The sequence below is a fragment of the Gracilinanus agilis genome, chromosome 6 (assembly GCF_016433145.1).
Source record: "Gracilinanus agilis isolate LMUSP501 chromosome 6, AgileGrace, whole genome shotgun sequence".
Taxonomy (NCBI): domain Eukaryota; kingdom Metazoa; phylum Chordata; class Mammalia; order Didelphimorphia; family Didelphidae; genus Gracilinanus; species Gracilinanus agilis.
In genome coordinates this window covers 251,621,788-251,645,891 of record NC_058135.1, presented here as the reverse complement: position 1 = coordinate 251,645,891, position 24,104 = coordinate 251,621,788, and the positions used below count along the sequence as shown (strand labels likewise).

The window sequence follows — 24,104 nt, the reverse complement described above, 5'->3', positions numbered from 1 at the left end:
ATATAAATTTTTTTCATTAAGACTTTTCTGGAAAATAGGAAATAGATTACAATTTACATGATTATTTTTATTATATCATGATTATGTCTTTGGAAAGGTACTGATAATCAAGTAAGTTTCCATAGGGGAAAAAAATCTACATCACGAGGCAAGTGTAATGCATCAGCACCCAAGAGGAGAAAAGAAGCATCTATCTTACCCTAAATAGAAGAGACCATTACTCAAGTTCTGGCATTATCCAAAAAACAAGACTATCTCCACTTTTAATTCTTATTTAATTTGTTTATCAAGTTTAACAATGACATCTAGCTTTTAAAAGGGGATCTAAAGTATGTGTAGAGATAAGAGACAGGAAAGCTTTCATCCAGTTATCAAAAATACTGTATAGTTCAATGGAGACCAAGAAAGAATGACAAATTATTTAATAATTAATCCGAACATCAAAATTTATTAAGTGCCAACTATAGTTAAGGCACTGTTTTAGGCACCAAGTAGACAAAGATAAACATAAAACTGTTAACAGCCCTCAGGGAGCATACATCCTACACTAGAATTTCACAAGAATGATGCTCTTTAAAACAGTCAAAATAAGAAACTATACCCTAGTCTTAGTAATGGGTGGTATTCAAATCATGTCTTAAAGTTTTAACAATGTCCTTTGAAGACAAATGGTGCTTATTACTGACTATTTTTACCAATCATGGATCTAAATGACTTTTGGATCAGTATAAGACAAATTCTGAAAAGTTTAATGTCTGTAACTACTGAAGATTTTCAAAGAAAGGTGATATAGGCTCTCAAGGTACACAGAAAGCCTAATTCTAATCATCACCAAATATCCCGAGAAATAGAAATGTCAGTGGAATAGCACCTCAACTTGAACAGGTAAGTAATATGGATCGGTGTGCCTGGATTTGAATTCCAGCTTTATCACTTACCACCCCTGCATGATCTTAAACAATTCATATTACTTTTCTCAGCCTCATTATGTCATGTTTGGACTAGATGACCTTAAATCTATAGTGAGAATATGGTTCTAAATCTATAGTGAGAATTCAATTTTTATGCTCTTTAAATTTTAGCATTCATTTTGGATGTAAATTCTGCTGTTTTTCAGAGCTTGTCTCACTAATTATAATCATTACTGAGTGATCTGGGCATAAGAAATTATATAAAAATGATGCTCAGCTACTAAGAACAACCTACATAAATTCATTAATTTGACTAAATAGTAGGTGTTAACTTATTCCTAATGATAAATATTCCCCTCTTGATGAACAGGCCTCTTTTGGAAATTTACCCATGAGGTGAAATTAATTATAATATCATATAATTTCAACAGCAGAGTATTTTATTCACTATTCAAGTTTTCTTTACATTTGAAATGAAAAACTAAACATTTCTGCCTCTATACCTCCATTTAACTCTATATTTAAAATTTTGCGAAGCATATTTTTTTCCATTTTAAAGTGTTAATTTGGTTTTCTGTGATTTTAAAATATATATACATTTACATAAGTGATATTTTACTCTTATGGTTTTATAACTACTATTAAATAATTATCCAATTGAGCCATATTTTGATAAAAGCAATACCAGTTTATCCTAAAAATTGAAGAGTATTTCATGTGGAAAGGTACTTAGAGATCAGCTCTTTCAACCTCCTCATTTTTATGATTAGAAAGAGTCCAAGAAAGATGAAATGATTTGTTGAAGGGTAATGAAATGAATTAGTGGCAGAACTGAGACTTCAATTCATATAGTCCAACTCCAAATCTCATAATACTATGACTACACTATACTGATTCTCATGTAATACCATGTAATAGTGTAGAAATAGTTGAAGAAATCTTACTGATGATCTGATCAATTACCTTTATTTCTCCTGGTAAAGGAAGTGAAATTCTGAAAGGAAAAGTTGTCTGTGTAAGTAAATTTAATAAATTCACAGCAAATTTGGGTACTAATATTCAGGTACTCCTATTCTCTATTCAGCCTCTTCTTATAACACTTGATTTTTATATTCCTCTAGGAAAATTTTATAATGACAGAGACAAATAAGAAAAATTAGGTGTATGCAGTGAAAAATAGTCAGCTTTTTCCATAATATTCCTCTAGGAACATATGGGAATATCATAACTTCAAACTATTACTTTCCTTTCTCAGAACTAGATATATTTACCCATAAAAAGGTAAGAAAGGAGTTAAGGAGATGAATATGATTTTTGAAATTTAGATGTGATAAACCTCTAGAGAAAAAATAGGAAAAGAAAGAAATATACCTTTTTATCAGCTGTACATATCAGTTCCCCCAAAATTGCCAATGTCTTTGGGCATAAAAACCTCACAAACAAATGAATAAAAGCAGAAATATTAAATTTTGTCTTTTCAGAACATAATTTGATAAAAATTACATTTGGTATAGGGCCTTGGAAGCATAGATTAAAAATTAATTTGACTTTAAATAATGTAATATTTAAAGAATAACTGGGTTAAAAAATAAATCAAAGAAACGATCAATATTTCATTAAAGAGAATGACCATGAAAACAACATACCAATATTTGTGGGATACAACCAAAGCAGTACTAAATGGGAAATTTTATTATCTTTAAATGCTTATCAATAAAAAAAGAAAAAGAAAAGATTGATGAGTTGGACATGTAATTTTAAAAAGATAGAAAAAAGAAAAAAGTAAATATCTGTAATCAGAAAACAAAACAGAATTTCTGAAAAGTCAAAAGAGAGATGAATAAAGTTTAAAGTTTAAAAAAAGATCACTGAACTGATAAAACTAAGAACTGATTTCATAAAAAGCAAAATAAATAAGCCATTGGTTAAATTTATTATTTTAAAAAGAAAGATGAAAACTAAATTAAGATATGAAATTGAAAAGTGAACTGCCAGTGAAGAGGAAATTGAAGAAATTATTAAGAGCTATTTTGCCCAAAAATACGCCACTAAATCCAACCATCTAAGTGAAACTGATTAATCGTTATTAAAAACTATAAATTGCTCAGATGAATAGAAGGGGAAATGGAATACTTAAATAGCTTTATCTTTAAAAAAGAAATTGAATAAGTAATAAATGAGCTCCCAAAGGAAAAAAAATCCCATAAACAGGTTGACTGACAAGTGAATTCTACCAAACATTTAAAAAAACAATTAATTCTAATAACAAATATAGACAATTTGGGAAAATACATAAAGAAAGAGGTCTACAAAATCCCTTTTGTGACACAAATATTGTTTTTATACCTAAGCTTAAAAGAGCAAAACCAGAGAAAGAAGACTATAGATCAATTTCCCTAATGAATAGTGCTACAAAATTTTTAAATAAAATGCTATCAAGGAGATTATACAATATATCACAAAGATCATACGTTTTAATTAGATGGGACTTATACCAGGAAAGCATGGCTGTATTAGGAAAACTATCAGCATAAATGACCACATCTATAACAAAACCAACTAAAATCATATGTTTTTATCAATAGATGCCAAAAAAGCATTTGACAATATCCATTCTTTACATAAAACACTATAAAAAATAGGCATATGTGGAGCATTTCTTAAAACTTTAGGTAGTATTTTTCTAAAACCAAGGGGAATTTATATCTCTAAATATTTGCATGAATAAAATAAAAAGAATATCAACAAATTGGGTATGCAACTAAAAAAACAGAAAAAGAACAAATCAAATTCCCCAATTAAATACCAAATTGGAAATCCTCAATAACAAAGGAGGGATAAATACAATCAAAATTTACAATAACATTGAGCTAACAAATAAGACAAAGAGCTGGCTTTATTAAAAAAAAAAGATAAATCATTGGTTAATTTGATTTTTAAAAGTTAAGAAGAAAACCAAATCACCAATATCAAAAATGAAAAAGACAAAATAACAACCAATGAAAAAGGAAGTGAAAGAATTATTGGAAAATTTTTTGCCCAACTATATGCTAATAAATCTGACAACTGAAGTGAAACAGATGAATATTTACAAAAATATAAACTACCCAGATTAACAAAAGATGAAATCCCATTGTAGAAAAAAGAAATTGAATAAACATTAAAGAATTCCCTAAGAAAAAGGTTCAGGGCCAGATGGTCTGACAAGTGAATTCTATGAAACATTTAAAGAATAAATTACTCTAATATTATATAAACTATTTGGAAAATTAAAGGAAGAAGGAATTCCTCCAAATTCCTTTTATAACACAAATATGGTATGGATACCTAAATTAGGAAGAGCTAACCAGAGAAAGAAAACTATAGACCAATTTCCTTAATGAATATTATTGCAAATATTTTAAATAAAATACTCGCAAAGAGATTACAACATTATATCACAAGGATTAAACATCATGCCCAGGTGGGTTTTATACAAGGATTGCAGGAATGGTTCAATATTAGGAGAACCATTAGTATAATTGACCATATCAGGGGGCAGCTGGACAGGAGGTCCTAGGTTCAAATCCGGCCTCAGACACTTCCCAGCCGTGTGACCCTGGGCAAGTCACTTGACCCCCATTGCCCACCCTTACCAATCTTCCACCTATAAGTCAATACACAGCAGAAGTTAAGGGTTTAAAAACCAAAAAAAAAAATTGACCATATCAATAACAAAACCAACATAAATCACATGATTATTTCAATAGATGCAGAAAAAGCATTTGACAAATATAACACTCATTCCTTAGTTTAAAAAAAATAGAAAACATTGGAATAAAAGGAGCTTTCCTTAAAGTGATATAGGGCATCTATTTAAAACCATAAGCAAGCATTATCTGTAATGGGGAGAAACTAGTATTCTTCCCAATAAGATCTAGAATGAAGCAAGGATGTCCATTATCACTACTACTATTTAATATTGTACCAGAAATGCTAGCAATAGCAATAAGAGAAGAAAGAAGAAAGATGAAAAAGAAAATGAAAGATACTAAAATAGGCAATGAGGAAACTATCACTCTTTACAAATAAAATGATGGTATAGAGAATCCCCGAAAGTCAACCAAAAATCTAAAAGAAACAAATTAGCAAAGTCAGACAGGATACAAAATAAACCCACATATAAATTATCAGCATCTCTTTTTACTACCAACAAATTCCAATAGCAAGATATAAAAAAGGAAAATTACAAAATTCCATACCATAATAACTGTAGACAGTATAGAGAAAAAGAATATGAATTGCAAATGATTGTCAAAAACTATTTTTACATGTAATTTTAAAAAATAAATTCAAATGAGAGCAAGTATTATCTGTAATAGTAATAATTATTAAGCCTTTCAAGTACAATCAAGGGTGAAGTAAACATGTCCATTATCACGACAATGTTCAATATTGTACTAAAAATGCTAACTATAGCAATATGACTAGAAAAAGAAATTGAAGGAATAAAATTAGGCAAAAAGGAAACAAAACTATCACTCTTTGAAAACAATATGAAAGTACACTTAAGAATCCTAGAGAATTAACTAAAAATCTAGTTGCAACAATGAACAACCTTAGCAATTACAGAATATTAAATAAATACATAAAATCATTAGCATTTCTATATACTACCAACAAAACTAAGGAGGAAGAGATAGAAATAGAAATTCCATTTAAAATAATTGTAGACAGGGACAGCTAAGTGGGTCAGTAGATTGAGAGCCAGGCCCAGAGATGGGAGGTCCTAGGTTCAAATCTGATCTCTGATACTTCCCAGCTGTGTGACCCTGGACAAGTCACTTAACCCCTATGGCCCAGCCCTTACCACTCTTCTGCCTTGAAACCAATACAAAGTATTGATTCTAAGACAGAAGGATAAGGGTTTAAAAAAAATAAAATCAGCAAAAACAAACAAATAAATAAATAAATGGATTATAGACAATATAAAATACTTGAGAGTCTACCTGTCAAGACAAACTAAGTGATTATATGAACAGTTGCAAAATACTTTTCATACAAGTAAAGACAGATCCTTCACAACTGAAAAAATATTAATTGGTCACGGGGAGGTGAAGTCAATATAATTAATGATAATTCTACCTGCAATAATGAATTATTCAGTGCCATACCAATCAAATTACCAAAAAATTGTTTTATTGAGACAGAAAAAAATAACAAAATTCATCAACAACAAAAGATAAAAAATGTGAAGGGAATCATTTTTAAAAAAATATAAAGAAAGTTGGTCTAGCTGCTAGTGATGGGCAAACTTTTTAAAGAGGGGGCCAAAGAAAAGGAAATGCTAATCTGTCAGTTGTTTCTAAGGCAACTCTTTTGAAGTTTCATTGTATTGTATCCTCCTCATTGTATTCGTCAGATTAGGAATAATGTCACCAGGCCAGATAGAACATTTCAGGGGGCTGCATCTGGCCCGCAGGCCTTAGTTTGCCCATCACTGGTCTCGCATTAACAGATTTCAAATTATATTATAGTATGACAATCATCAAAACAATCTGACACTGACTAAGAGAGTAGTGGATGAATGGAATATACAGAGTACTAAATGACCATAGTAATCAGTAGTAATTGATAAACTCAAAGATCCTAACTTTTAGGGTAAGAATTCAACATTTGACAAAAATTGCTGGAAAAAATAGGAAGCAGTTTTGTAGTAACTAGGAATAGACCAACCCCTCACAAGGTTAGAATGGCTAAATGATTTAGACATGAAGGGTAAGATCATAAGTAAATTAGGGGACCATGGCAAAATGCAACAGTTAGATATATGAATAAATGAAGAATTTATAACCAAATAAGAGACAGAGAGGGTCACAGGAAGTAAAATAGTTAATTTTGATTATGTTAAATTAAAAAGGTTTTAAACAAACAAAATCGATGCAGCCAAGACTAGAAGGAATGCAGGAAATTGGGCAAAACTTTAGAGCAAGTTTCTCTAATGAAGGCTTCATTCCTTGAATATATATGTAACTGAGACAAATTTATAAAAATAGGAGCTATTCTCCAGTTGATAGTCAAACGAAGATGAGTGGGCAGGTTTAAGAAAAATATAAAAGTTACTAATAATCACATGAAAAAATGTTCTAAATGATTCCTGATTAGAGAAATATAAATTAAAACAACAAGAAGGAACCACTTCATACTTATCAGATCAGCTTGTGTAACAGAAAAGGAAAATGACAAAATGTTGGAGGGGTTGTTGAACTGCTCCAACTGTTCTAGAAAACAATTTGGAAGGACTATGTACAACTACTAAGTATGGACCCAAAGAGAAAACAAAAAAAGAAAAAAGAAAAGGATCTATTGGTAAATACATACATATATATTTATATATATAGTGTTATGTGGGTAATTTGAGGAAAGATGTGTGGTATAAGGGAATTTGAAAGGAGGATGTTGGAGACTTGCTAAGTGGGTAATCTCGGTTACAGGTAGGCTGGGATTAAAGGAGATTCAGGATATAATAGGACTGAAGTCAGGAGTATAACACAGAAGGGAAACAGAGATCTTCAGGGAGAAGAGAAATTAAACTAAACAGACAAACACAGCAGGCTTACAGACTGGGACTTAGACTCAAACACAAGCTGAGGGAAATAGACTAGACTGAAATTAACAAACAGGCTTTAGTTAATTTCACAGGAAGGGACTTGTTTTGAAGTTACACCTTCCTTCAAGATGGATGCCCCAGCTTCCCTCTAAGCCCAGAGTATGTTGTCTCTTTCCCTCTTCTTCCCTCTTGATAACTAACAGACAAATTATACTAATAGGGCTGTTGAAACAAAAGGGTTTATTTTCTTTGAAGGATGTTTGTTAGGAAGGTGGATCAAAGGAAAGCCCTATCAGTTGTCTCAGGAACCTCAGGTGGGGGAAGGGAAGCAAAGATGGAGTCTGAGTAAGGACCTGCCTTTAAACTCAGCTTTACTATTGCTATCTAAAGGGAATAAATGATGACTGACTAACTATAACTAATGCTGTCAATTAGGTAACCCTTCACAGATTTAACTCCTCTCTAATTACTCTCCTTATTAACTCCACAGACATATAAGGTAAGGGAGGGAAGGCAGGGATGATATTAGGAAAGGAAGATATAAAGGATTTATCTAAAATAATAATTTCTTAAGTAAATATGTCAAAGCTAGGCTAAATTTCAATATTAAAGCTAGGTAATCAAGGCAGCTCGGCTGACTGACAACCTCCCTCCACGGAAGATCCAGCCAACTGCCCTTTCTCAAGATTCCAAACCCCTAACAGCTTTTGGAACTCAGCCAAAGCTAGAACAAACTATATCACCCCAATTCTGTATACTACAATAGATAGATATAGATATAGATAGATAGATAGATAGATAGATAGATAGATAGATAGATATAGATATAGATATATACATATATCAGCTCTTTTTGGGGAGGCAAAGAATTGGAAAGTGAGGAAATGACCATCATTTGGGGAATGGCTGAACAAGCTGTGGTATATGATTGTGATGGAATACTATTGAGCCATAATAAATGACAAACAAGACAATCACAAAAAGAACCTGGGAATACATAGGTACTCTGCAGGTTGAAGTGAGTAGAACCAGAACATTGTACACATTAACACCAATATTTTAATGATAATGAACTGGGAAAAACTTAGCTACTCTGATAAAGACAATAATTAAGATAATTCCAAAGGACATGATGAAAAATGCTATCCACATTTAAATAACAAATAACATCTGAGTACAGATTGAAGTATATTTTTTCCCTCATTTTTCTTATTTTTGTTTTTTGCAATATGGCTAATATGGAAATATATCTTGAATGATTTCATATCTGTAGTTGATATCATGTTGCTTGCATTCTCAGTGGGTGGGGAAGAAATTGAAGAGAGAATTTTGAACACAAAATTTTCTTTTAATGAATGTTAAAAATAAAAAAAATTTGTTTTCAAAACTGTTATAGTTTTTTAAATATCACTATCATAGCTTTGCATTTTTAATATGTATAAGTTAATTTTATTAATTCAATCTTAAAGAACATTAAATTATGCCATATACTCCCAGAAAACATAGTATGGAAACTGGAATATCCATTTGGGTGTCATAATATGTCCCTGACATATTGAATGTGGCCAGAAGATCACTTAAATGCCTAGGAAGCTAGTGAATAGTGACTAGCAACTTAGGGTATAAAAAATAAAGGTTTAAGCAATGTCTAACCTATAAAAAGAACACATGATAGAAATAGGATCACTTATCTCCAAATATTTTGATAACTATCATAAGAAAAAGAGATTAGAATTGTTCTTGTTGCCATAGTGGGGCAAAATAGAATTAAATGAAGTTAATTCAGAAAGGCACATTTTGTTTCAGTGTACAGAAGAACTCAGAAATAAAGAGAAAAGTACATAAGACTGGTTGTGTTGTAAATCAATTTGTTTCTCTTCCCTGCAAGTCTTCCCCAAAAAAAGAAAAATGGATGATGACCACTAAGAAAAGGCACTGAGGATATTCCTATTCAAGGGCAATTTGGACTAGATTGACCTTTGAGGTCACTTCCAGTTTTGAGATTCTCTTTAATTAATTTTAAATCTTCACACTGAATATGTAATTGATAAGTATTTATCGACTTTAAATGCTGTGCAACTACCATTATTTATCTGCAATAAAGGAGATATTTCCACAGCTTACACACATATTTAAATTGATCTTAAATTATGAAATATTTTTACATATTAGATGAGAAAATACTTTCCAATCTTCCCAATCCAGGAGTTAAAGCATAATTGCTGGTGACATGCTAGAAAATACTGTTAAAATTGGACATGGAACCATTTTTAGACATTAGCAACACCAGTACAGATTTTCCCTTTTTATTTCCCTAATGTTGATTAGTCATTTCCAATCTGTGCAAGATTTTTAATTAGTAAGTCCTCCTCCCATTTTGGAAACAATATGGCCTTATTTCGCTTTAAGTTTTCCTCCCATGAATATATTTTACTTTTTTGCTAATTACTAATTCCTGGTGTTATAAAATAAAGTGTTTAACTTTTTTTCATCTGATTTAAATATTTGCCACCTTGGACTCATTGCTGGTAAAATTTAATACATATATCCTTAAGTTAAAGGCTGAATTTCTGACTCTTAAATGAAACCAACATGGATATAATTTACAAGGAGATTTCAATATTTATTTGTTAAATTTATCATAAACAGACATACATATATTGGTCTGAATATAGACAAGTGTTTTTTCATAAATTTGGCTCTTCTAAAATGAGTGCAAGATTCACTGTTTTTTAACTTTTAAAAATATTTTTTTATTCAGCAAAACTCATCTTTTTACCATCCCACCCAGCACTCTTTCCACAGCAAATTTAGGCTATAAGCCAGGATTGAAGAAGAGGGAGAGTTGGTGCTCAACTTTCTGTTCACAGATGATTGTGTATCATATGAAGCCTCTGAAGCTAAGATACAACAACACAGTATGGACTGATTTGTGTTAATTTTGGCCTGACAACACCAAGATAATCAAGGTTTTCCACCAGCCAGCATCACATCATCCGTATATGAAAGCATCAGTCACAGAAAATGGAGAAACTCTGAATGCAAAGGGTCAGTTCTCTTACACTGACAGTATGCTTTCCAAGGATGTGTACATAGATGAGGTTGACACACTCAATGTCAGTGTTTGGGAGGCTTCAAAGGAAAGAACAGAAGAGAAGAGGTAGGAGGATGCCTACCAAAATGAATGTCAACAGAGTCACTGTACTGACCTCATTGTCATATGCCTGGAAAACCTGGATGGTATATCAGTGTCATGCCAGGAAATTGAATCACTTCCATTTGAATTGTTTTGAGAAGGTTTTGATGATCACCCAGCAAGATGAGGGACTGAACACTGAGGTTCTTTCTTAAGCTGAACGGTCAAGAATTCAAATTCCACTGCAGAGAATATCCACCATACTGTTTGAATGCCAGATGTATTTTGCCTAAAAGATTATTTTATGGAGAACTCACACAAGGCAAATACTCACATGAAAATCAGAAGAAGCAATACAAGGACACTCACAAGTTATCAATTGTGAGGCAGAGGAGATATTGGCAGAGGATCATCCAGCATGGCATGCCCACATCAAAGAAAACACTGTGTTCTATGAGCAAAATAGAACTGTAGTAGCACAAATGAAACATGAAATGTGCAAAGTTAGAGATGTTTTCATCCCAAATAGAGATTATTTGTTGCCAACTTTGGTAGCGTCTTCTGAGCTTAGAGCAATGTCTGATCATCTATAATTGGATATATTGTGTAATGACACCAACATATTGATGTCATTTTGGTTCTCTTTAATGACAAATGGCAACAACCAACCAACAAAAAAAACCCCTGTTACCAATATTCAAAATAAGAAGTTAAAAACATGTCAAGCAAAACAAATTTCTACATTGTCCATGTCCAACAAATATATATGTCTCATTCAGGCAGCGTGTCTAATCATTAGTTTGTTTGTTTGTTTTTTAATTATAATCAAGTCATTAGGCTAAGCAGAGTTCCTAAATCTTTCACAGTTGTTTGTCTTTACTAAATTGGTTATTCCTATCAATTGTTCTTCTGGTTCTGTTTACTTCACTTTACACAAGTTTATGCAAGTCTTTCAGATTTCTCTGAAGCCAACCACATCATAATTTCTTAAAGCGCAACAATATTCTATCACATTTATTTAATACAACTTGTTCAGTCATTCCCAAATATAAGGATACTCCCTTAGATTCCCATTCTTTTTTCACCTCAAAAGGGCTGTAAATATTTTTTGTACATCCTTAAGAATTTGTTTAGCTTAGGACTAATCTTTCGTTTAGACTAGCCTCTATTTCCCTTGCCCCTTCTCCCTTTTCCTTCCCATTTCCCTATTGAGTAAATATGTATCTCTTTGTGTGTGTGTGTGTGTGTGTGCGTGCGTGCGTGTGCATTTTCTTCTCTCTTTTTTCAGTTCAGATAAGAGATTGAAGTGCAGGCTATTCATCCCATCATTTCCTTTTCGTATAAACATTTACATGTGTGCCATTTATATGAGATAATTTTCTTAATCTTTTTCCTTCTCTGTACTCCACTCCCAACCCCTCCACTAGCTGTAATCCTTTCATCTTCTCTTTCAATTATTAAGATCATCAAAACATAACAGAAATACTCCAAGACTTTGATTTAATTGCACTCCTATGACTTCTAATAATGATACAGTTCAGAAGCAACACATGAATAATCTTCCCATCTTGAAATGTAAGCAATTTATCCTTGTTTAGTTCTTTATAATTTTTTGTTTGTGCTTACCTTCTTATGCTTCTCAGCTTCTGAGTTTGAATTTCAAAGTTTCTAAACAGCTCTGGTCTTTTTATCAGGAATATTTATAGGTATTCTATTTCCCCAAAAGTCTTGTTTTTTCCCCCAGAATCATTATGCTCAGTTGTGCTATGAAAAATTCTTAGATGTCTGCAAATATCCTTTGTCTTCTAGACTATCATATTCCAAGATCCCTGCTCTCTTTTAGTTGACAGTGATAAATTTAACCTAGAAACTCTGGATTTTAGCTATGATGTTTCTTGGAGTTTTTGTTTAGGGATTTCTTTCAGGAAGTGACTGGTAGATTCTTTGTATTTCCACTTTGCCTTCCAGTTCTAAGAGATCTGGACAGTTTTCTTTAAAATTTAATATTAACTTTTGGACTTATTTTTCCATTTTTCTTTTTTTTTCACTAAAAGAAGTTAAATATTAGCACCAAGGTTTTTATTCTAAATAGCCTGTTTTTGGACTAATTTGGTAATATACATTGGATGAATTGATAAGCATTAATTAAGTCTCCACCATATGGAAGGCATCTTGTTAAGCATTGTGAATATAAAGACAAAAGTAAAACATGACCTGCTATCAAGGAATTTATATTTTAATTGAAGAAGAGAACAAAATTGTTTCATCCTATGAGTATAACTGAACTAGTCCAAAAATAAACTACTTGAAGTAATATATATTCAACATATTCTGTGTACACAAACACACAAAATGCAGAAAGTAAATAAAAGGTAATTTGCAAAGGGAGAAAACTAGGAACCAAGAAAACAAGAAACAATTGATGAATTAAATGGTGTTTGAGTAGTTTTAAAAGAAGACAAGAGGGGCAGCTGGGTAGCTCAGTGGAGTGAGAGTCAGGCCTAGAGACGGGAGGTCCTAGGTTCAAACCCGGCCTCAGCCACTTCCCAGCTGTGTGACCCTGGGCAAGTCACTTGACCCCCATTGCCCACCCTTACCAATCTTCCACCTATGAGACAATACACCGAAGTACAAGGGTTTAAAAAAAAAATTAAAAAAAAAAAAAGACAAGAATTCCAAGAGGCAGAGATGAGGAAGGAAAACATTCTGGGAATGGGAGATAGGCACCTTAAAAGGCAGTGAGATAAGAGATTTAATGTGCATAAGACAAACAAAAAGCAGGCAAGTATGGTAGGACCATAGTAGTTTGGTAGAAAGTAATCTGTAAGAAAAATGGAAGTGTAGGAAATGACAAGGTCATGAAACTAGAAGTAAAGGATCTGTGAATATATTATCTAAAAATTGAGTCCAAGATGAACTTTTATCCCACTTAATTTTTTTTTTAAACTAATCATTGCTTACTAAGCACCTACACTGCACCAGATAATATGCTATGCATTAGGGAAACGAAGCTAAAATCAAACCAAAAACAATCCTGAGACTTAAGAAGTCTACATTGTAGAAGTAAATAAAATGTACAAATATAAATTAATATACAAAATAAAAACAAGATATTTTTATGGGAAGCCACAAACAACTGAATGATGAAAGACGTCATGTACATAGGTAAGTGATGGGGAAGAAGTGAAGGAAGCTATAAATACATTCTAAGAGGGAGAGAGGAGCGAAGACTTCATTGGATGAGAGAATTAGAGACAGAATGTAATATATCAAAAACATCAAATAGCCCAGATTGACTAGACTCTAGATTGTGGAAAGGGTGATAGGATAAGAGGTATACTTGGGGTAAAATAAAAAGTATACTTGCATCATGTGTTGAAATGCTTGAATAGAAATGCATAAGAGAAAACTGATGAGTAAACACCTGATATTTACATATAATTCAATAAATATTCATAAATTGCTTATTATGTGCCTGTTAGAGCCTGCTTATTCAATGACCTTAACAATCAGAGATATCATCCACATGAATAAAGTCTCTAACAATGCAAAACCTAAGACCTCTGTTCTATAGAAGCCAGTGGCCAATCTTCCATCCTACTCATGATATTAATATTTTATCAATTATTTAGATGTCTTTATTTGTAGAGTGTTTTATTGTTATTTTCATACTGTTAATAATGATAATGATGATGATAAAGAGGAAGAGGAAGATGATAGTTAGCATTAATATAATACTTATTTTATGCCAAGAACTTAACAAATATTACTACACTTGATCCTCAGCATGACCGTGGGAAATAGTTGCCATTATTATCATTTCTTTGTACTTTAGGAAAATGAAGGGGAAAGGAGATTAAATGACTTCCCCAGGATAACACAGTTATGAAGTATCTGAGGCTGGATCTGAGCTCAAGTCTTCCTGACTTCAGGATTAGCTCTCTATCTACTGTACCACCTAGCTACCTGAATTTATTAGAAGGTAGGCTTGCAATTAATTTTTTTCCTATTTTTTCTCTTTCTCTCTCTGTAGCTCTAGCTCTCTCTCTTTGTTACTAATATTCAGAAATTATGGTATATGTAACTTTATTTTGTCATATAACTTTGTTGAATTTGTTAATTTTCTTAATGAGCTTTTAGTTGATCATTAGGATTCTCAAAATAAATTATCATATCATTTTCAGAGTAATTATTTTATTTTTATTTCCCTAGCCTACTCCTTCAATTTGTATTTTCTTTTCTTATTGCTATAGTTAGTGTTTCTTCCATTAAATTGAATAGTAATGTTGATAATGGATATCCTTACTTTACCCTTAATCTGATCTAAATTATCACAATCATGGATGCTAGCTATGATTTTAGATAGATACTAATTAACATATTAAGGAAAGATTTATTTATTTCTATGTTTTATAGTTAGTTCTTTTTTAAGGAAAAGATCTTATATTTGTCAAAACCTTAATTTTGCATCATAATTTTTCTTGCTATTAATACCATCAATTATGTTTCTAATTTCACTAATATTGAAAGCAATGTTTTTGTAGTATAAATCCAACCTGGTCAAAGTGCATAATCTTTCTGATATGCTACTTCATATACTCTTTGATAATACATTCCAAAAGTTTTGTAACAATATTCATTAAAGACCTTGTTTTATAAGGTTTTTTTCTGTTTTGACTTGTTTAGTTTTTTTCTGAGATTGAGTTAAGGACTCCATTCCTTCAATTAATATGAGAATTTTAAATTTTTAGAAATATTAATCCATTTCATTTACATTATGTCTTATTGGTATACAAGTAGATGAAATAGTCCCTACTAATTTCTTTTATTTCTTTTTCATTGGTTGCAAATAAATCTTTTTCAGTTTTGATAATAATAATTTGGTTTTCTTCTTTACTAAAAATTAAGTTAGTAAATAGTTTTATTTTTTCTTCAAAATTAGCTCCAAGTTTTATTTATTAATTTAATATTGTTGCTTTGTTGTTTTAATTTTTTTTTACCTCTTTGATTTTCAAGATTTCAATTTTGTAGCTTAACTGGAGGTTTTCAATTAGTTGGTTTTCAAGTTGTTATTCCTGGTAGTGGTTTGTTAGTTTGATTGTTTAGTTGCAGTCCCAATTCATCAATCTGGACTTTTATCTTTTATTGAAGAAAGTATATAAAAATATAAATTTTCTCCTAAGGACCACTTTGACTACACCACAAAAATTCTGGCATATTCTCTTTTTGTTCTTTTATTTTTAACAAAATTGTCCATTTTTTCTGATTTGTTCTTTGACACTTCTTTAGAATTGTTAGTTTATTCACAAATTAATTTTAAATAATTTCTTCAGTCTTCTTTTACTATATATAAATAATGCCTATCTCATTGGAGTCTATAAAAGATATATTTTTCTGCATTTATTTGTAAGCCTTGTAGTCCCTAACAAGTGGTTAATTTTTTTAAAGGTGCTATCTATATCTGAAAAATATACATACATTTCTCCTTTCTATTTTCATTCAATAATTTCTAGAGTTCCAGCATATATGAGTTTTCTCAAATTCTATTAAGGTCTTTCACTTTTGGGGGGGGGGTTGGATTTATCTATGTCTGAGAAAGATAAATTTAGGCCTGATATTTCAGTTTTTTTCTATCTAATTTTCCCTGTAACTCATTTAACTTTTCCTTTAAGTATTTAGATTTAAGAGCACTCCTGGGATCAAAACTATGCAACTAATTTTTACTCCTGAACTTGTTCCTTTCTTAAAAGACATCCTTAGGCCACTGACTACTCCTCCCCTGGAATGTCACACTTGGGTCCAGATTTTTTTTGTTTTTCTCAATCCATGCTGTATCCATGGACATCAGTAATGTAAAAGAGAGTTGTTAGTTGGCACCTATTTTCTACATCCTGCAAAAGATTTGGGCCCTCCTATATGAAACTAGCACCTTTTCTTGTCCTAGTTCTCAAGTGCAAGAATGCTATTTATAGAGCACTGCTAGCTTGACTCTGTTCCAGGGTCCATTTACTTCTCTAGATTTCTCTTTCTACTGACCTGAGTTCAAAATATGACTTATTGAGATGTCTTTCTTTCATTTCTCAAACAGAACTTTGGCATATTTCTAGATCATTGTGGAAGAACAGTATTGGGAAACTTGGCTGTGTTTCCTCCTATTATTCTACCATCTACTACCATGCTTTTCTTAATTTTCCTTCAAATGATAATAAAATCAAATTCATTGGAGACTGGACATTTCATGACTTGTAGTCATGAGGTAATATCAGAAGGATTTTGATATGTTTCAAGGAAGCCTGAAATTATTAAAGGAAGAATTTCACAAAAGCAGCCAGAATTCTTTAATCCTTATGTTCAATATAGGATAAAGCTTGCTGTCCAAATATGTTTTATATTCATAATTTTCTCTATGTTTTCCCTCTATATCATGTTAGGTCTTTGAAGACAACTGTTTTGCTTTTGTCTTTATATTTCCAGTGCCTAACATATAGAGGTACTTAACAAAGGGATTATTGAATGTTAGTTGTAATTTGAAGCACCTACACTGACAAATGAAATCTGCAGATCATTCATCTAGACTTCATATCACAATTTAGGCACTGGACATTGTTACCTCAGAGAATATAGATATCCCTTCTACATTGCTACTTATCCCATCATGGTTTTGATACATCGCAGATCTGCATAACAAATTAAAAGTGATTTGGGGGGTAGTTTTGCAGATTGCATGGGCAACACACAAAGGCTAACAGATGATACAGAAAAAGTTTTAAAACTCAGACACACATAAAATATATGTATACTATCAATAAATTTTATCTTTCAATGCCATAAATATTCACAATTTCTTTTTTAAAGTAAAAATGAGTAAAAAGTTAGCATGCAAAAAGAACACAAAAGTCAAATTTTTTTATGATTTTCCAGATCACAGAGATATCACACACCTAACTAACCCCTACAATGTGGAAGGGATGCCTGTATTTCTGTACAGATAGGCCAAAATAGGTAAAGTCATTACAGACTTCATTTGGGAGCTTCTGTAAAACATTTTAAAGCTTATTAGATCAGTATAATGTCATCTGTAAAACATAGCACCAGTTTGATCTCTGTGCTAGACCCCTTCCACAACAGATGCAAGCATTTTCAATAAGCATATAACTTAATATTTGTATGTGTCTGGAAATTAATGATCAGATGGTCACTGAATGAGCTATTATATATTTCAAAGAACCATCTATAAGTTTGACACACATAGGAAGCACTCTGTCATAAGAGAACTTTTAAGAAGGCATTGAATCAAAAGCTTATTTTTTACCATCAATTAATAAGCAGAGAAGAATGTTGCATTTTCTCTATCTTTAAGACAATTGCACCATGGTATAGATATAGTTTCCTATGGAATATCTCTAGTGAAAGTTTGGCTCCTCCTAATACCCATAACAGTAAACCTCTACATCAGTGGTTCCCAAACTTTTTTGACCTACCGCCCCCTTTCCCAGAAAAAATATTACTTAGCGCCCCCTTCACATACTATCACCAGCCCCTTACAGTTATTCACCGCCCCCAATTGCACCTGTGGCCATCACCGCTCCCCTGGATCACTGCAGCACCCACCAGGGGGCAGTGGCGCCCACTTTGGGAATCACTGATCTACATGTATATGTAGATTATTCTCTTCATAATCTCATACAGGTGAGGAAGTAGGCATTGATGTTGGTAGTTATAGATATTTTTCTCATTGCCTTTCGAGGAAAATTTTTATAATGTCCAAGGTTTTTCTTTACCTTGGTATCTTTCCATCTTTCAGAAGCCTTTTACTTTCCATGCCTTCAAAATCATGTCACTTCCAATGTAGCAAAAAAAGTGTATTTGCTCTAGTTAGAACAATTTTCTCATCTATGTTTTCTTCAGTGTATCATATCTATATCTCTGAAAACAGTCCAAGACTGTGTTTAGTCCAATGTCCTCAAAAGTGACATGTTTTTGTCATAAAAATCTTTGTAGACTTTGCCTTCTTCTGTTTATTATCCATCTTCCAGCATCTTTTTATAATGTACTGAGGACTATTTTGCTCATATTTTTCTCTTGATAAGTTTTCTTTAAGATAGTTTCTTTTTTCTTGCTACAGATTTTTGCAGTCTTAGAAGGCAGTGCTACTTAAAGTTTTACATGACCTTTCTCTGGAACATTTGAAAAATTAAGTCTATATTCTAAATTGGCATTGCCCTTGGCTATGATTATTGTCTACTTGGAAGATAAGTCAAGTGGTTGTTTACTAAGGAGCTTTTAAAACCGTGTTAGTTTTCTAGTTATGGTAAATGACTTATACCAGTCAAAATTTTGCATGAAATTATAATTTCTATATGCTTTTTTAATCTAGATCTTATTTTACCACATCAATAACTTGTTTAAATAGGTCAAGATGGAGTTGTTTTAATTATGTGCTTTATCTTTTTCTCATTTTTATTTTTTCTTCTAGTTTTGTATTAATTTTGATCTTTGCTCCAGTAAGTTAATGATCTGAATGCACACAGACAGCTGGTTCATGAATGACTCCTACATCAGTAATGAATCATTTCCTGCCTGTTAGTATTGATTTCTTTCTTTTTTTCTGATGTTATTTAGAACTCATGTCTAGAGCTTAGTATTTTTTCAAAGTATTTGAAAAGCCTTTGTATAGTTCACAAGTCTTTGAATCTCCCCATTTCCTACTCACAAACCATATATTGCAATATAAATTTCATCATTATTTATTCTCACCTTTACATTAAATTCAACAAAAATAAAGTATGTGCTCATAAGCACAAATTTAGAGACAATTGATATGTAAACATATAAATCATCATTTATGTGTATATTGATTTAATTTGGAGGGTCTTGTTAAGTTCTTTGTGGATTTTTTTCCTTTTCATCCTCTGCAATGGACTATGACATATAAGCTACAATTATTTTCATGGTGGTCTTTTTGCCAATAATTATAATGAGCTCTGTAATACAAGATGACCAAATGCCACATAAAATGTTCTTGTTGATTTTGTTCACTTGATAGAACAATTCTTAACTCCTCCTTTATTTGCTTCCCCAAGGAAAACTTGTTAACAAAGAATAATCTCTCTATTTAGTTCCAATTTCCTTCTATCTTCTCATTTCATTTCATTTCTGGTGAAAATGCCACAATTGATATAATTCAACTCCTCTACGAAAATGTCTATTTATTGGTGCTATGAAAAGGATTTCTGATTTAGTATGCCAATAGTTAATGTTTATGTGATTAAAAAACCATGTGATTTAAAAAACTCTCTCCTCTGGCACTATAGAAGCAAAAAAGAAACTACATGGGACTTAGAGTATTTTTGAATTTTTCTTTGTTTCATGGGCTGCCAAAAAATTAACCAAGTGACCAGCCTATTCAGACATACTCTGAACTTTGCTTGGTTGTTCTGTAGAAAGCACAATCTTTCCCTGGGGCCATACTTAAAGCCTTTTCAACATGGTAGAACCTACTGGAGATTGCACTCACTGAGAGAACCTTCAAGAACTCAGGGTGTCCTTCCACACCAAGGTGAGTTATCAGAGTAGGGCTTTTTGTGGGAAATCTTTCATAAATAAAAATAAGCATTATCTCTTCTACTGATAAGAATGAGCATCTTGTGGACAGAGCACCAGATCTGAAGTCAGGAAGACCTAAGTTCAAATCTGGCCTCAGACACTTACTGCCTGTGTGACCCTGGGCAAGTCACTTAACTTCCGTTTGCCTCAGTTGCATCATCTATAAAATGGAGATAACAATAGTACCTTCTTCAACCCATGAAATAATGGTTATAAAGTGTTTAGTACAGTGCCTGCCATATAGTAAGCGCTAGGTAAATGGTAGTTGTTACTATTTTGAAAAACTGAGATTAAGTGAAATTAAAGTATTTTTGCTCCATCTCAATAGTGACCCTGGGTACTCACTCATGGCTAAAGAATCAGCCAAATGGCACAACTGGTGTTTGAACCAAATCTGTAGTCAGTGGTTCTTTCCCCTACCCAAAACTGACTCCCATAACTAATTGCTCTTAAATGTTGACTGTTGATCTGCAGTTGAATGGACTTACCTAGTCAATACATGGAAGGAATCAGTACCTCAGAGCAGGAAAAGACTTTAGTAGCCATCCAGGCAAAACTGAAAACCATCCCCTTTCTAAAAGGCAGTGTAAACTTGGAGTTAAGGGGATTCCTGGATCTAAATTCTGCCCCAAGTACTTGAGAGTCAGCATTGTTTAGTGAATATAGACTCATCCTTAAAATCAGGAAAATAGAAGTTCAAGTCCTCCTTTTAGGCTGCCTTTAGGGCAGTTAGGTAATTCAGTGGACAGAGAACTGAATCTGGAGTTTGAAAGACCTGAGTTTAAATTCAGCCTCCCAGAGTTACTAATTGTGTGGCCCTGGGCAAGTTACTTAACCTCTGCTTCATTGTCCTCATATATGAAGCAGGAAGAGTAATAACTAACTCACAGGATTGTTATGAGGATCAAATGATATAATATTTATAAGCCTTAGCATAGTGCCTAACACAATAGGCACTATGGAAATATTAGTTACTAATATTAGCTTTAATACATATTTACTATAATCCTCAGCAAATCACTGAAGCTTTCAATATTCTATACTAGTACTCTCAGATTTTTAGGCAACAATAAATTGTGGAGAAGGTGCCAATCTGCACTGGTAAAGCTCCAGGGAACTTCTTATATCATCAAAATCACACACTCCTTTACTTTGGTTTAGCTATTTGACTCTGGGCAGATTTTTTAGATCTTCAGATCTAAGGTTAATAAATTCTGAATTAAGTATAAATTAATTGAAAATTAAATTATAATCAAAATTAAAATAAATGAAATCTAAAAAATAAAGTTGACGACTATAATTTGTAAAGATGGTCCCAACCCGCATTGGTAGAAGATTTTTCTTATTTGGAGAATTTCCTAAATCAGTGATATTAGAGGCTCAGTCCTTATTCCTATCCCTACAACAACTACTTACTAGCTATGTCCCCATGCCCAAATAACTAAACCACTGACAGCTTCTGTTTACCAGTCTGCAGAATGAGTATAATCATTTAAGTATTATCTACATTATGTGCCTATGAAAATGCTATATAAATGTAAGTTACCATTATTGTTATCTTGTTCTCATTCTTATTTGATGGAGTTTGGAATGATATAGTCCCGAGGCAGGTCATTATCCTATTATTATTTTGTATCTAATAGTTTGAGGACTTTTATGCCAGTGGATAAAGTGTAAGTTTTTTGTAATTGAATAAAAATGTTAATTTGAAATCTTTTAATGTGTGAGCTCACTAAAAGGATCTTTGAGACAACTCTAGTAACAGAAAAGATGATGGAGGAGGGAGGGAGGGAAGGAGAGAGAGAGAGAGAGAGAAAGAGAGAGAGAGAGAGAGAGAGAGAGAGAGATCCCTCACCTATCGTGGGAGTTATGTTCCAGAGACCCCTGTGATAGGTGAAAATTCGCAAAGTTATATTTATTTTATTATTTTTATATATTTTAAGGCTTTATAAACGCTTCCCACTCTTCTATAAACCTTTTCCACACTCTTATTAACCTATAGTCACTGAGCCAATCAGTACCCAGGATACAGAACACAGTGCTGTGGTTGGTCTCCTTTCATTCCATCAGCCAATAGTGTGCCTCAATAAGTGTAACTCCATGATACCAACTTAGAAATATATATTTTTTAAACCTGCAATACAGTAAAGCCCCAATAAGTGAACTGTGATGTAGGGAGGGATAACTGTATATTTTATCCTGTTCCCACATAGTATTGATTTATTCTTCCAGGTCTCTATTTTGCAATTTTTTTTATTTTATGTAATTAGGAAATTATAAGCATTTAAGAGTGGTAGCATCTATCTTAAAAATCTTCTTATATTTGTATAGTTCTTTAGTAGGTCCAAGAAACTCTGGGCAATAAACTTGTCTATGACAATGCTCCTGGTCAAGTATACTTTGTTGAATTCTCAATGACATTTTGAGGTATATATATTTGCAATAAAGGGATTTGTCATCTCTCATCTTATTAATGATAGCCAGCTTCCAGCATATAATTCTGGAAGTAAATTTTTCCAATCAGTAATGATATATCTCATAGTTATTGTTGTTCCTATTGTTTCATAAAAGTAATCATCATCCAGTTTTTGCCTGAAGACCAAAACTTAGAATAAACTACTTCCCCAATGGAGTCCTGTTCCATTTTGGAAGAGCTATAGTTATATATACTTTCCCCTCAACATTATCTAAGTTAGTCTCTTGGAAATTTCTATTTATTGCTCCTGGTTCTGCCTTCTAATGTCAAGCATGATTTCTCTTTCATGTAATACCCCTATAAATACTTAAAGACAGCTATTAGGTCCCTCTCTGTCTTCTCCTCATGGGCTAATCACCCCAAATACATTCAGCTTTGTACTTAATCACACTGTATGACTTGAAATTAAGACCATTCACCACCCTATTGGTCCTCCTCTACACACTCTCCAGAAAATTATATAGGATAAGAAGGCTCAGATGAATTATAGCTGTACCATTAAAATGAATAGCCAAATTTATTAAATCGTGTATTTATAAACAAAGAAGAAAAGATTCAGAATAGACAAGACTCAAATACAGTCATCCCTCGCTATAACGTGGTCTACTTATTGTGGCTTCACTATATCATGAGTTTTATATATATATATATATACATATATATATATATATGTGTGTGTGTGTGTGTGTATATATATATATATATGTATATATATATACATTTGCTTCCTAAACTTTCCTGATACCTGATAGCTCTTTGTGGTAGGATTATTATGATTATATGATGATGATGATGATGATTATTAATTGGTTATGCTAGCCTACTTCTTGACTTCGGAGTTGATGTTAGGGCTAGGCTCTGTGGCAATTCTCAGGGAAGGTCTGGTTCAATGGTTCCCAAACTTTTTTGACCTACCGCCCCACTTTGGGAATCACTGGTCTCTTTGGTCCTGTTGCTGATTTCTTGGGATACTGAGTGGTGTGTTATTCTAGGATCTCAGGGACAAGCTGAGGATTTGTAAACTTTTAGTCTTCTCACTGTGAAATGATCCAGGGCAAAGTCTGGTTGCCATCTTCCCCCTCTTCCCTCCCTGCCCAACCCCCCTGCCAAAAGCTCTGCTGGTTCAGAGAATTAGAATTGTAGGTTTCTCTTTGGTCCGGAATTCCTGCTCTGGTTATTCCTCTGCAGGCTGGACTAGGTAATGGAAATGGTGCCCTGTTCTGCTCCCCTCACTGCTGCTGTTGGCTTCTTCACTTCCTTTCCTTGCCCACTGTGTGGGGCCTTTCTTGAGGGGAAGCAACTACCCACTCTGAGCAGCTCCCCTTTGCAGGCCGCATTAGAGCTGAGACTCAGAGCCAAGCTGCCAATTTGTACCTGTCTCTGCTG

The 24,104-nt window shown here is 32.7% G+C and overlaps 1 protein-coding gene across 1 annotated transcript in view; it reads right to left on the bottom strand.

Annotated features, from left to right (window-relative positions):
* Positions 1–24,104, bottom strand: part of METTL15 (methyltransferase like 15) — a 269,374-nt gene that overhangs the window by 132,099 nt on the left and 113,171 nt on the right. The gene's annotated exons all lie outside the window — the stretch shown is intronic.